Source organism: Mustelus asterias, chromosome 1 (assembly GCF_964213995.1).
Source record: "Mustelus asterias chromosome 1, sMusAst1.hap1.1, whole genome shotgun sequence".
Taxonomy (NCBI): Eukaryota; Metazoa; Chordata; class Chondrichthyes; order Carcharhiniformes; family Triakidae; genus Mustelus; species Mustelus asterias.
In genome coordinates this window covers 52,853,275-52,868,714 of record NC_135801.1, presented here as the reverse complement: position 1 = coordinate 52,868,714, position 15,440 = coordinate 52,853,275, and the positions used below count along the sequence as shown (strand labels likewise).

Sequence of the window (15,440 nt, the reverse complement as noted above, 5' to 3'; positions counted from 1 at the left end):
TCAGTTGTGGTTGTGTATAAAAAGTATCAGTGATCTTGACTTTACAGCCAGGGGCTGAAAGGATGCACGGTAGTGGATGACAAACCTGACAATACCAGGGATGTAGATACTCTGCCAATCTTTAAAAAATGGCATAATTTAAATTAGTCCATACAGAGTCTACCTAACAATGAATCCAACTGACTGCCTGGACAGTAGGTAAGTGTGAGCATCGGATGACAGAAGATGCTCGAGGGTCTGTATGAACATTCCTAGAAAGTCAGTGAAGGATGGATGATACTGGCAAGGATTGGTAATGGGATGGGAGAGGGATTCTGAAGCTAGCCACCAGCAGGAGAGATTAGGGTGGGGATTTATCAAAGATTGGCAGGTGCAGGTAGCCTGCTGCAAGGGAGGATATGTCTTCTTTGTGAGGCCCACATACATTCTCTTATAGAATCATATGTCCACAGCACAGAAGGAGGCCATTCGACATGTTGGGCAGAACTTTGCACACAGAGTGCTGGCTGAGGCGAGAAAACTGGCATGCAGCTCTCCAGGTGCACAGCTGAGTTTTCTCTTCAGATATTCTGGCACTGTGTGCACAGAACATCTGTGACATGGTATTTGTCATAATGGGGGCGGGGCAGAGCCTGATAGAGTCTGAAAAAAATACTCCCCCTATCCCTCCCCCCAGATTGGCACTACCCAGTTGACACTAGATGTCAGGACACTGCCCAGGCATGCCCCTCTTCCCCCAAGGGCTATACTTACCTTTGTACCCTTTGATGCTCCACGTTTTGCAAATGTTGGCAGAACATCCCTGCCATTGTGTCTGTGCTTGCCCTCCTGGAGGATCAATTCATCTGGTACCACTTCCCTGCCTTTTCTCTGTAGCCCTGTGATTTTCTCCCTTCTGAAAACCTCAATTTGCCCTGCCCCAGCATATTCTCAGGCAATGCAATACAGATCCTAACACTCCCTGCATAAAAAACATTTTCCTCATGTCACCATTGTTCCTTTTGCAAATTACCTTAAATCTGTGCCCTCCAGTGCTTTCCACCAATGGCTACTGTGTTTTCCCTGCCCAGAAGGAAAAAAAACTGAGAAATAAGAAAACTGATCCTAACTGGTCTTGTATACCTTCAAATGGAACACCAGTAAAAACTGAGAAATATAAATAGTTTTTTATTCCTTTGGGTATCTATTCTGTCCAGACTCCTCAAGATTTTAAATATTTCTTGTAAATCCCCTCTCAACCTTGTCCAAGAAATGCAGTCCCAAATTTTCCAATCCTTCTACATAACTAATTTTCCTAATCAATGGAACCATTATCGTGAATCTTTTTTGCAGTCCTCTAATGTCTTCATATCCTTCCTAAAGTCTGGTGTACAGAACTGGATGCAATGCTTCATCTGAGGCCAAGCCAGTGTTTTATACACGTTTAATATAACTTCCTTGCTTTCATTCTCCGTGGCGGGGATTCTTCCAGCCTGCTGCACTGCTCAAGTAGCGCAATGGGTCGGGAGACATCAGCGGGGAGTCTTTAGCGGGACTCGCAACCAGCTTCCAGGCAATCGTGAGTCTCCCAGGCTCTTTTTTTCCACGTAATCAGCCCCATGCCAGAAATTGGCGTGAGGCTGATTACCATATGGAAGTCACTATTTCCATATGATTAGCAGGCCCGGGATGGTAGTTCCCACCAGCAGGGTTTACAACTGCTCCCCACCAATGGGGTACAGGCATGCTCACCCCGCTGGTGGGGACAGAAGCCAATGAGGGCCCCCCCCCCTCCCCCCCAGGAGGTCAGGGCAGGGGGTTGCTCCTTGGACAGTGTTAGGCTGACAGTGCCAGTCTGACATTCCAACACTGCCCACTGGGCACCCTGGCACTGCCCACTGGCACCGGGCAGTGCAAAGGGGGTGGGAGCAGAGAGGGCAGAGCCTAGTGCGGGGCAAACCGGTGGTTGTGTACGGGGGGAGGGGCACCCACTGTCACTCTGCAATGGCTTCGATGGGGAGGGATTGATCCCAGCTGGCCATGGGGTGGGGGGAGATCGTGGCGCCATGGGGGTGTGGGGGGGCCAGGGCTGGCCATGGAGGGATGGGAGGTCTTGTCTGGCCACGGGAGGGCTGGCAATTGGAGCTGGCCGTTGGGGGGGGGCGGGGGGGAACGGGGTAGGCAGGCCAAGCCAATCTGATTTTGAGGGTTGAAGTTCCCCCCTTATGTGTATAATGTAAGAATATTTGTGTTCAAGCGCTGTGAAGCTCTTCTAAACTCTATTGATTTTCTCAACAGATGTTGCAACAATAAAGCAAGCTTTCATTGAATCAATTGTGGAAGAGAAGATAAGTAATGATGAAGATCAGCCCTAAATAAAGGAAAAGCTGCAAAAACTACAAAACAAATTCATATTCTTCTCAGTAGCAAACTTTTTTTCAGATGGAATTCATATGGTATCGGTTAAAACACCAGTAGGAAAACAAAACAATTATAAGGACCCTTTAATTGTACAAGTGGCCAAATTTTACCTTATATTCTAAAGCTTTACCAAATGATATAATGACGGATTGATCCAAAGGTTTCTGTTTTAATCTTGTTTATGTACTTGTTTTCAATTAATGTCTTTAAAATGTTCTAACTTACACAGATTATTGTTGAAAATATTCTTTCATCAATACAGCAATCTTAAAAGTTTTCCATGAATGAATCATGAATGAAACACCATGCATCATTGTTAACAAATTACTCTAGAATGATTTTGAGATGTGTTACACAGAGGTAACCTATTTGCTTTAATAGATAATATTCTTGATTATACAACCAAAATGACGAGTTGCTCTAACCAGTTTTTGGAACCTATACTTCCTTAGCTATTTTTCAACCAAATTTATATGTATTTCTAATCATTTGCATATTTGTTGCGTGTGGCTTTCTCTCTCCATATTTGATGATCCATATGTGCTGTTAAAATATCTGTTTTCAATCAGTTTAGAATTTGAAATACTCTTGTGCTGTTTGTGAAAATAATGTCTTGTTAATCAGCTGATGCCTCAATCAATAAATATAAATCTGAAAAAGAGTTTTGATGCTTGTGATAAAAAGAAATTCAGAACTTCATTGAAACAACTATGCTTTGAAGTGGTGCTGTAGAGTTTGCGTGTTTTTGGATGCAACCTTACCAAAACAATTCTAAGGCATGATCTTATGACTTCGTCCCGCCCGTTGATCGGTGTGGCGAGGTGGTAAGATTGCATGTGAAGTGAAAAATCAGAAACACACCCGGTTTCACAATGGTTCTGTTCTTACCAGCCACTTTTTCCAGGCGTGAACAGCTTTGCACCCAAAATGGGTGAGATGCGCATTAGCATGCATTTGATTGGATTTCAATATCATTTGCAAGTGTGGCACGCAATCGTTCCCCCTCACATACGTTTACCACCTCGTCGGTGAGGTGTTATGCCAGCGAGAATTACAGCTGCTCTATATAAGTGTGGTTCAGGCACAGCAGTGACGAACGCAAGCGAAGAGGTGAGTACCACTAAGCACCAACCTCCGGGGTGTGAGGGGGGGCAGTTGACTCAGCTGCGGCCATGGTACAGGGTGGGCTGGGGGGGGAGGGGGGGGAGGCTTGCATGGGTGCAGGATTTTGGGGAGGCTTATACTGGCTTGGGGGTCCTGAGGTTAGGGGTCACCGCTGGCTTGGAGCTTGTGTTGCACGCATTCCCCCTGACCAGTGATGTCACTATGGACAGGCTCTGTGGCTGACTGCTGACATCCGATCCCAGGCCTCAGTAACAGTAACAAGCAGTAGCTCTGTCAGCTGCTGCTCCCAATCAAGGGAGCTCGGCAGGTGTTAACGTGACTCCTCACACTGCATGGACTCTGCGGTGCTGCCCTTGATGGGAACCCATCTCATGATAGTCACGAGAGTGCTTCTCCACCATCTGTCTGAACTGCAAACTATTCCTGGAAGCCAGTGCATCAGACATCCAGGTGGCTGCACCTACGTTAGTGCTTCAAGGGTTCCCAATGGGGACCCCCGCACAGCTACCCATATGATCTCTGTGCCCCTCATGGTGAGGGTGCAGTGATGGTCTCCAACCCATTGAGGTGGCGCATGGCACCGCGGATGGTGTTGGATTGCCACTGCCCAGACTCATGGGGACACAGGTCACTAGGAGGGAGTGTGGATGCCAGGATTGATAACCTCATGCACTGTCTCTCTCTCTCTCTCTCTCACTCAAGGCCAAACCTGTCCAGAAGCTGCAGCAGGAGGACAGGGGGCCACTGGTTGGGGACAGAAGCCGAGCATCCAACAACCCAAAGGGGGGCGGTCAGGGCAGAGAGGAGATGGAGAGTCTGGCTCTTCAAGACATGCATGTCTTTCAATGAGCTGAAGGATGCCGTGTGCCACCGCAGGCTCCACCTCAGTTAGGAGATGGTGCGGCACCTCGAGAGTCACGCACTCCCAGTGGCGGTGAAGGATACCTAAACCTTTGCCCAACCGGATCCATCCAGGCCACCAGCGGGACCCCCTGTGGGTTTTCCCAGTCCTTCATCCACAAGTGTGTCTATGAGCTGATGGATGCCCTGTTCACCCAGGCAAGCCAGTATATCAGTTTTGACATGGGCCTGGCCCAGCAGAAAGCCCAGGCTGCAGACATTGCGGCCATCACCAGAATGCTGAACATGCAGGGGACTTTCAATTACATGCATGTCACCCTGCAGTCCCCAAACCATCAGGCACTGTGGTTCATGAACAGAAAGAGGTCCACTCCCTGATGTTTGGCTGGTTTGCAACCACAAGATGAACATAATGCATGTGTGTGCACAGAACCCGTTTCCAAGCATGGTAGCCTCATCCTGCGGAGCTCAGAAACCCCCGGACTCTTCGAAGACCAGCCCAGGCTGCCAAGATGGTTCATGGGGGTCAAGGGCTATCCACTAAGGAGTTGGCTGATGACGTGAATGTGGAGGCCAGAGACTGAGGTGGAGGCCAGAGACCGAGGCAGAGACCCATTATAAGGAGGCCCCCGCTGCCACCCATTCCATTGTTGAGCGGTGCATCGGGCTCTTGAAGATGAGGTTCCGTTGTCTAGTCTGCTCTGGCAGTGTCTTCCAGTAAAGCTCGCTGTGGGTTTCCCGCATCATCACGGTCTGCTGTGCACTCCACAACATAGTGCAGCAGCAGGGAGACATCCTGGAGGAGGGGGAGGAGGAGGAGGGTGACCAGGCAGACATCCTTGAGGAGAAGGAGGTCGAGGAGGAACCGGCGGATGGAGGATAGGCGGCAGCAAGGGTTTAGCAGGGCAGAACGGTGTGGGAGGCCCTCATTGCCACAAGTTACACTGACTAGGGGGCGTGCCGTCCACCAATCCCAATCCCTACCCCACCTCCCAACCCTTATCCACATCCATAGGTCCCATTGGCATCATATCAGGCTGATGGGCCTGGGTTGGTCATGTTAGCAAGTTACTGGTCCAGGTGGTAGGGTGATGGTAACATGCTGGAGATGAATCACAAACAGATTAGTCACAGCTGTGGGGTGCAATAACAGTTATTGGTGAGATTTAACGGTGGATATTACCCTCTCTCTAACTAAAGTGCAGTCCTTCACCTGTGCCCTCTTGGTGACCCTACTTCTTAATCTTTCATGGCCTAGCGCTATGTCAAGGTGCCCCCCAAGGATAGACATCAGATGTGGATCCAGTCAGCTGTGTTCCACACCCCATGGCCTGTGATTCCCTTTGGCGGGCATCCACTGGAGGCTGGAACCTGATCTTTCTGGCATCACAGATGTATCCATGCTACCGAATTCATCCCACTGCCCATGAAACGCACCAGTTTCAGGAAGGGGGGATTGGAAGACCTGGCAATGGCCAGTCTTTGAATGAAAGGCCCCAGCATGGGCTCCAGCTCTTCCTCCTCCCTCGGGGTGCCAATGGGCCCCTGGGTCACTCCATGAGATGGCGGAGCAACTGGACTGAGCTCCAGGAGGCTCTGTGTCACCTGGCCCTGCCAGTCCTGGAAGCCCAACTGCGTTCACCCCACAGTGTGCGAGCCCTCAGCAATGGCCCTCTGAGTCTGGGCCAAGCTCACAATGCCCACAGAAAGTGGCAACTAAGACTGGGCCAAGCTCTGGAACCAATCAGGTATGGCCTGCTGTGACTGGGCCATGCTCTCAAAGCCCGCAGCTATGACCCGTTGTGTGACTCGGCCATGGCCCACTGTGACTCGGCCATGCCTTGGACTCTGCCACTGATAGCAACCATTTCCTGAACTTGGCTTTCCATTGCATACGCCACCCTTGCAAATTTGGCCTGGGTACCACACAATGCCGGCATCATCTGCTGTACTTGCAGAATGTGACACTCCTCCCAACAGCCTTGCAGTGTTGCTGACACCCCTCCTGCTTTCCCCAGCTCTGCTGCTGCATCTCCAGCAGCTTAGAGAGAACTGATCCCAGCTGCCTGGCACCTGGCTTGGGATCAGCTGATTCCTCGGCTCCGGCAGACCTCTGCGTACTCGGGACAGTGACTGCAAATGGGTTGGGTGCATCAGGGTCATCTCCTGCAACAAAAGGCACAAGGTTCAGTGCAATGGAGGGACATGGTATCTGGGCAGCATGCCACTTACTTGTGATATGTCATATGCTTGAAGGCTTTGCAGATACTCACTTTCTGGTCGCACGCCAACCTGGCTGTCGCTCACGGTCCTGTCCTTGTCCTCCCCCATCAGATGCAGGGTGCTTTCCTCAAAGCGAGTTAGGATTCGCAGGTCGGGGACTCCACCTTCTGTTATCTACCACTCCTGGCGTTTATGGGCCAAGTCAGAAGGGGAAATTGAAGGCCTGATGGCTGGAAGGGCACAGGATGTCGGGGGTGGCATTGGTTGTGTGGGGTATATTGGGGTTGTGCCTCGGCAGGCAGGGGATTTGTCAATGGTGCCAGAGGAGTTGGAGGCAGGCACTTGGAGGTTGGGTGCTGGAAGCCTGCAAGGTGTCAGGGGGTGGATCAACATGGTCATTGCTGGCGTGACAGATGGGACTGGTGCCAGGACGGGATGGACGTTCACCCTTGCTGTCCAAATGAGGTCATTCATTTTCTTCCGGCACTTGCGGCTGGTCCTCCGTGCCAGTGCACCGGCACTAACTGCCACCGCCACCGCCTCCCAAACCTTGTTGACGGCCCTACCACTGGCTTGTTGCCCCTCCAGGGGAAGAAAATGTCCCTGCTCTCCTCCACAGCATCGAGCAGATGACCCTGTTCTCCCTCCCTTGGGGCAGTCCTTTGTGGTGCCATCTTCCTGACTTGATTGCCTGCGAGTCCATCGTTAGTGCTTATATGTAGCTCTTCCCTGTTAATGCCATGCAACTGCGGCCATTTTGGGTCAGTCACATTCCTAGAGGGTCTATGTGGGCAAGAGTCACATCGAGTGTTGTAAGACTGTGCTTTGTGGCTCACCAAAAAAAATCAGCGTGAATAACTCCCACTTTCTCACTCGTTTGGCATTTAGAATTTTTTTTGTAAAATCCCGCCCTAAGTATCAAAAAAGTCTGAAAACTGGAATGTTTTTACGCCAGTTTTTTGGGTGAGTTTGGCACTGAAATCTTCCCACACTCGGTCAGTTTGTTTGGCAGTGGGGCAGAGCCTATGCACGCCGGTGAAGCCAATCGAGCTGGCAAAATAGGGCCCGGAAAATGGCGTTCAGTGCAAAACCTTTTGGCCATTTTCTGGCTTGTTATGCCAACTGACCAGTGCAGTGGGCTGGCAAGATTGTGCCCCTTGTCCTGTGAATACATTGCTAGTATAAGTGCAGATCCACCATAGTTGTTTTCACCTCTCCATTCTTAACATAATTCTGGCAGAAACTGAAATTTTCCCAGGCGAAGCATATAATGACTGTTGCTTCACTACTTTTTAAAAAGTAGTACTGTTTCCTCTTTTGATTGCTGCTGTAGAAAATTATTTGTTATTTATTCTGGAGATGTGAAAAAGCAATAGATTTTGGACATGTTGGGGGCTATTTTCCCAAAGAGAAACTAATTGCCCAACACATGGGAAAACAATGGGGATTCATGATGGTAAGGAGGGGGTGGGATAGGACCCAATCCTGCCTGAGAGGCCAGAATCAGCATGCTGAGTGGACCACAGCACATGCACCAATCTGTCATGATGGAGATTGGCGCATGCCCACTGGCCCCCCCAATCGCCGGCCTCCCGATGGCTTCCCAGACCACCCCCACAACCCGATGGCCAGCCCCGACCCCCACCCCCCTCCGATCGTCAGACTCCCTGATCACCCCCTCCTCCCGCCACCTCCCCCTCACCCCCCTCCCTCCAGGACAGCCCAATCGCCAGCCCCTTTGGGCCTGACCTGACCACCTCCCCCCTTCCCACTGTGGCCTGCCTGATCCACCCCTGCCCCCTCATAGCTATCCCTGATCACCCCACCTCTCTCCTTTCCCCACCAATCCCTAATGCAGAGTGCGCAACAGCATCTCCCCCCACCACCGATCGGTCCCAACCCACCCAGTAGACTCCTCCCCTCTCAGGCCCCACCCCCTTGGCACTGCACGGTGTCCGGTGGGCCACGCTAAGATGCCAGGCTGGCACTGCCAGGCTGGCACTGCCCAAGGGGCACCACACCTATCCCCAATCACCTAGGGGCCTCAATGACCTCTGTCCCCACCAGTGAGGTGATCATGCCTGGTCCCCGTTGATGAGGACCAGCTTTAAACCCCGCTGGTGGGAACAACTCCTGGCGGGTGCAGAAATATTAGCGAGCCCGGATGATACTGTCCAGGCTCGCTAATGACATTGAAATTCAGATTCAAATATGGTAATCAGCCACGCGCTGATTTCTGGAGGGAGGTTGATTACATTTAAAATTGGCCTGGAAAAGTCACGATCAGCTGGACGCTGGCCATGAATCCCGATACAGGCCTCTGCAGAAAATCGCGCCCGCCTAGTTGCTCTGCATGCATTAAGAGTCAAACACTTTGGGGGGAAATTAACTGAGCTGATGGAAAGGGAAGCAAAGTGGGACAGTGAGATAATCACACTGGAGACAATGGGGACGATTCTCCGACCTTGATGTGCCTGGCGCAGATCGCGCTGATCTGGAGAATAGCGTGTGGGTCTAAAAATCGGAAAGGGCACGAGGCCAATTTGCATGAGATTGACTGGATTTCAATATCATTAGCGAGTTTGGCACGCGATCTTTCCCCCTCCCGGATTGCTCCCACCTCTCCGGCGGAAGGTCACACCAGCACGAACCATGACTGGTCTCCACCAATATAGACCTGGCATGAAGGCCAGGTTGGCTCGGAGGCAATTGAAGCCCCCGGGTGATCAGAGGCATGGCCGGGCAGTGCCCATCAGGTAGTGCCCACATGGCAGTGCCCACCTGGCACACCAACAGTGGCTACCAGACTCCCCAGCAGTGCCAGTTGGGCACTGCAAGTGTGCCAGAGCAGTATCAAGGGGATGGGGCCTGAGTGGGGACCATGACAGGGGACTCTGCAGGGGGCGTGTTCTGGGGAGAGAGGGGAGAATCTCAGGGGTCCTGATGAGGAGCACGTCGGGGGTCCTTCCTGATAGGGGACCCATTGGGTGGGCCCTGATGCTGGCGGCCCATGTCAGGGAGGAGGTGGGACAACATGCCGCCAATGGTAGGGGGGCGGATGTTTTCCAACATCCATGGGACAGGGAGGCGGTGTCCCAGTGCACAGAGATTGGGGCGCCCTTGCGAAATGGCACCCAAGTGCTCTGAAGCCAGGCTCACTGGAGTGTTTAGGTCCTGTCCCCCCACAGTATGCAACTCACCACACTCCAAAAAAAGATGATTGAGATGATTGCAGTGCACCTGAAAGACCAACATGGATCACTCCAGTTTCTTGCCATCATGACACTTTGTCATTTTTGGGAGAATTTAGCCCATTGTTTCAGAACCCTGAGCTGCAATATACTGGTGACAGAGGAGGCAGCAAGGCAGTGATGCTGCATGGAAGCAGCAGGAAACCAAATGAGCTAGTTAAACCGGTATTGTTTGGAAAACAAAGGTAGTTTTAAAGGATTTATATTTGTACTGGTAAACAATGGAAATAAGATATAGATTTAAGTGGGATTAATTTAATGTTTCTGTGGAAAGAATGTTAAAACCTATAGTTAGATTCATGCTGGACAAAGTTGTTTGTATGTGTGGGGATTAGTTCAGTTCTCTCATGCTTAGAGATAACTGTAACATGGAGAGTTATATAAACTTGCTTGGCAACTTGGGGCCTTGTAAGGTAGAAAAGCTTTTAAGTTTTAGTTTCAGCTGGATATATTGAAGTTGAAGGACACCAGGAGTGAACATCTCTCAACTCTGCCAGATGAAAGACTGGACAGGATGGAAGCTGCAAAGAGGAGGGCTTCCCAAGGAACGAGCTACAGTCCAGATACCCAGGGAATTGGGACGGAAAGAATGTCCTAAGATGACTGAAGTTAAGAGAACAAAGACCAAGGTATTAGGAAAAAGAAAAATCCAGCACAGGAACAGGTTCTTCGGCCCTCCAAGCATGTGCTAAAGATGATGCCCCAACTAAACTAATAAAAACATCTTCTGCCTTTACTCGGACTGTATCCATCTATTCCCTTCCTATTCATGTACCATTCAGATGCCTCTTAAAAGCTGCTAATGTGCCTGCTTCCACTACCTCCTCTGGCAGCATGTTCCAGGTATCCACCCTCTCTCTGCATGAAGAACTTCCCCCACATAGCTCCCTTAAACATTCCCCCTCTCACCTTGAATCTGTGCCCCCTGGTAATTGACACTTCCACCCTTGGAAAAAGCTTCTGACTATCCACCCTGTCTATACCTCTCAATTTTGTAGACCTCTATCAGATCTCCCCTCAGCCTCCATCTTGCCAGTGAAAACAATCCTAGTTTATTCAACCACTCCTCATAGCCAATGCCCTCAAGATCAGGTAACATCCTGGTGAACCTTCTTTGCACTCTCTCCAAAGCTTCCACATCCTTCTGGTAGCGTAGTGACCAGAACTGCACGCAATACTCTAAATGTGGCTTAACCAAGGTTTTATATAGCTGCAACATGTTTTTCCAACTCTTGTACTCAATGCCCCGGCTGATGAAGGCAAGCATGCCATTTGTATTCTTAATCACCTTGTTGCCACTTTTAGGGAACTGCACACCCAGATCCCTCTGCATGTTAGTGTTCCTTAGGGTTCTTCCATTTACAGTATAATTCACACTTAAATTAGATCCTCCAAAATGCATCACCTCGCTTTTATACACTTCTATCAAATCTCCCCTCATTCTTCTACGCTCCAGGGAATAAAGTCCTAACCTATTCAACCTTTCTCTGTAACTCAGTTTCTCAAGTCCCGGCAACATCCTTGTGCACTGTTGGAGAACAGATAACCACTCCATCTGACGAAGGAGCAGCACGCTCCGAAAGCTTATGGTATTTGCTACCAAATAAACCTGTTGGACTTTAACCTGGTGTTGTGAGACTTCTTACTGTTCTTCCATTGAGCCAATGTCTAATCCAATTTACTACCTCTCCATGTATACCTAACGACTGAACCTTCCTAACTAACTTGCAGGACCTTGTCAAAGGCCTTACTGAAGTCCATGTAGACAACATCCACTGTCTTCCCTTCATCCACTTTCCTGGTAACCTCCTCAAAAAACTCTAATAGATTGGTTAAACATGACCTACCACGCACAAAGCCATGTTGACTCTCCCTTATAAGTCCCTGTCTATCCAAATATTTCTAGATCCTATCTCTTAGTACTCCTTCCAATAATTTACCGACTACTGACGTCAAATTTACCGGCCTATAATTTCCCGCATTACTTTTTGAGCCTTTTTTAAACGACGGAACAACATGAGCTATTCTCCAATCATCCGGCACCTCACCCGTGGATACCGACATTTTAAATATATCTGCCAGGGCCCCTGCAATTTCAACACTAGTCTCCTTCAAGGTCCGAGGGAATACCCTGCCCGGTCCTGGGGATTTATCTACTCTAATTTGCCTCAAGACAGCAAGCACCTCCTCCCCTGTATAGGTTCCATGACCTCCCTACTTGTTTGCCTTATTTCCATAGACTCCATGCCAGTTTCCTTAGTAAATACGGATGCAAAACACCCATTTAATATCTCCCCCATTTCTTTTGGTTCCATACATAGCCGACCACTCTGATCTTCAAGAGGACCAATTTTATCCCTTACTATCCTTTTGCTCTTAATATACCTGGAGAAGCTCTTAGAATTATCCTTCACCTTGTCTGCCAAAGCAACCTCATGTCTTCTTTTAGCCCTCCTGATTTCTTTCTTAAGTAGTTTCTTGCACTTTTTATACTCCTCAAGCATCTCATTTGCTCCCTGTTGCCTATACATGTCATACATCTCTCTCTTCTTCTTTATCAGAGTTCCAATATCCCTCGAGAACCAAGGTTCCTTATTCTTATTCACTTTGCCTTTAATCCTGACAGGAACATACAAATTCTGCACTCTCAAAATTTCTCCTTTGAAGGCCTCCCACTTACCATTCACATTCTTGCCAGAGAACAGCCTGTCCCAATCCACGCTTTTTAGATCCTTTCTCATTTCTTCAAATTTGGCCTTTTTCCAGTTTAGAACCTCAACCCGAGGACCAGATCTATCTTTATCCATGATCAAGTTGAAACTAATGGCGTTATGATCACTGGAACCAAAGTGTTCCCCGACACACACTTCTGTCACTTGTCCTCACTCGTTTCCTAATAGGAGACATAATATTGCTTCCTCTCTAGTTGGTACCTCTAAATATTGATTTAGAAAATTTTCCTGAACACATTTTACAAACTCTAACCCGTCCAGACCTTTAACAGTATGGGAGTCCCAATCTATATGTGGAAAATTAAAATCCCCTACTATCACAACTTTATGTTTCCTGCAGTTGTCTGCTATTTCTCTGCAGATTTGCTCTTCCAATTCTCGCTGACTATTGGGTGGTCTATAATACAACCCCATTAATGTGGTCATACCTTTCCTATTTCTCAGCTCCACCCATATGGCCTCAGTAGACAAGCCCTCTAATCTGTCCTGCCTGAGCACTGCTGTAACATTTTCCCTGACTAGCAATGCCACCCCCCCACCCTTCATCCCTCTGCCTCTATCACGTCTGAAACATCGGAACCCTGGAACATTGAGCTGCCAGTCCTGCCCCTCCTGTAGCCAAGTTTCACTAATGGCTATAATGTCATAATTCCATGTGTCAATCCACACCCTCAACTCATCTGCCTTCCCCACAATACTCCTGGCATTGAAATAGACACACCTCAGAAGATTATTACCACCACACACAACCCTTCTATTTGTGATTTTGCATGAACTATTAACATCATTTATTTTCACCCTGCTCCACTATCTGCTCTGGCACTCTGGTTCCCATCCCCCTGCAAATCTAGTTTAAACCCTCCCCAATAACACTAGCAAACCTCCCTGCAAGTATATTGGTCCCTTTGTAGTTCAGGTGTAACCTGTCTCCCGTGTACAGGTCCCACCTGCCCCAGCAGAGGTCCCAATGATGTAGAAATCTGAAACCCTGCCCCCTACACCAGTTCCTCAGCCACGTGTTCATCCGCCCGAGCATCCTACTCTTACCCTCACTGGCACGTGGCACAGGTAGCAATCCTGAGATTACTCCCCTCGGGGTCCTGCTTTTTAACTTCCTACCAAGCTCTTTATACTCACTCTTCAAGACCTCCTCACTCTTCCTTCCTACGTCATTGGTACCGATGTGTACCATGACATCTTGCTGATCACTCTCCCACTTCAGAATGCTGTGCACGCGATCAGAGACATCCCTGACCCTGGCACCCGGGAGGCTACAAACCATCCGGGAGTCTCTGTCATGACCACAGAACCTCCTGTCTGTTCCTCTGACTGACGAGTCCCCTGTCAATACCGCTCTCCCCTTCTTCCACCCTCCCTTCTGCGCTGCAGAACCAGACTCAGTGCCAGAGATCCGGCTGCCGCATCTTGCTCCAGGTAAGGCATCCCCCGCAACAGTATCCAAATCGGTATACCTGTTGTGGAGGGGAATGGTCACAGGGGAACCCTGCTCTGCCTGCCCTTTCCCTTTCCCTTTCCCTTTCCCTCGCTTGACGGTAACCCAATTACCTGTGCTCTGTGCCTTTGGCGTAACTGCCTCCCTGAAGCTACTATCTATAAACTCCTCATTCTCCCGAATGATCCGGAGGTCATCCAGCTCCTGCTCCAGTTCCCTAACGCGGTTTGTTAGGAGCTGCAGCTGGATGCACCTCCTGCAGGTGTCGTTGTCGGGGACACCGGAGGTCTCCCTGACTTCCCACATCCTGCAAGAGAAGCATTCCAACATCCTGCCTGGCATTCTTTCTACTCTGAAGAAACAAAAACAACTTACTGGAACCTACCCTTGCCTCTGCCTGTTCACGCCAAAGCCTGTTTAAGCCAAAGATGTGACAAAGATGATTGATGAGGGTAGGGCAGTGGATGTTGTCTACATGGACTTCAGTAAGGCCTTTGACAAGGTCCCTCATGGCAGACTGGTACAGAAGGTGAAGTCGCACGGGATCAGAGGTGAGCTGGCAAGATGGATACAGAATTGGCTCGGTCATAGAAGACAGAGGGTAGCAGTGAAAAGGTGCATTCCTCAATGGAGGGCTGTGACAAGTGGCATTCCTCAAGGATCAGTGCTGGCACCTTTGCTGTTTGTAATAGAGATAAATGATTTGAAGGAAAATGTAACTGGTTTGATTAGTACATTTGCGGACGACACAAAGGTTGGTGGATTTAAAGTTGATTTATCAGTCACAGGTAAGGCTTACAATAACACCAATGAAGTTACTGCAAAATTCCCCTAGTTCCAACACTCCAGCACCTGTTCAGGTCAATGCACCTAACCAGCACGTCTTTCAGACTGTGGAAGGAAACCAGAGCACCCAGAGGAAACCCTGCAGACACAGGAAGAACATGCAAACTCCACACAGACACTGATCCAAGCTGGGAATCGAACCCAGGTTCTTGGCTCTGTGAGACAGCAATGCTAACAACTGTGCCACTATGCCGCCAAAATACTGAACAGACAAACAAGCTGCCCTTTATTTTTTGGCAGTAGTGGGATTTGAACCCACACCACCTCAAAGACTGGAGCCTAAATCCAGTGCCTTAGACCACTCAGCCACACTACCACAAATTTGTGGATAGTGATGAGGACCATCAGAGGATACAGCAGGATATAGATCAGTTGGAGACTTGGGCGGAGAGATGGCAAATGGAGCTTAATACGGACAAATGTGAGGTAATGCATTTTGGAAGGTCTAATAAAGATAGGGAATATACAGTAAATGGCAGAACCATTAAGATTCTTTTGAAGTAACTTTTGAAGATAGACAGAGGGATCTGGGTGTATAGGTACACAGGT

General features: G+C 49.2%; 1 non-coding gene across 1 annotated transcript; it reads right to left on the bottom strand.

The window, feature by feature from the left end:
• Positions 1-15,125: 15,125 nt before the first annotated feature.
• Positions 15,126-15,207, bottom strand: trnal-uag (transfer RNA leucine (anticodon UAG)). Its single transcript has one exon. It is a non-coding gene; the product is annotated as a tRNA-Leu (tRNA).
• Between the last annotated feature and the right edge of the window lie 233 nt (positions 15,208-15,440).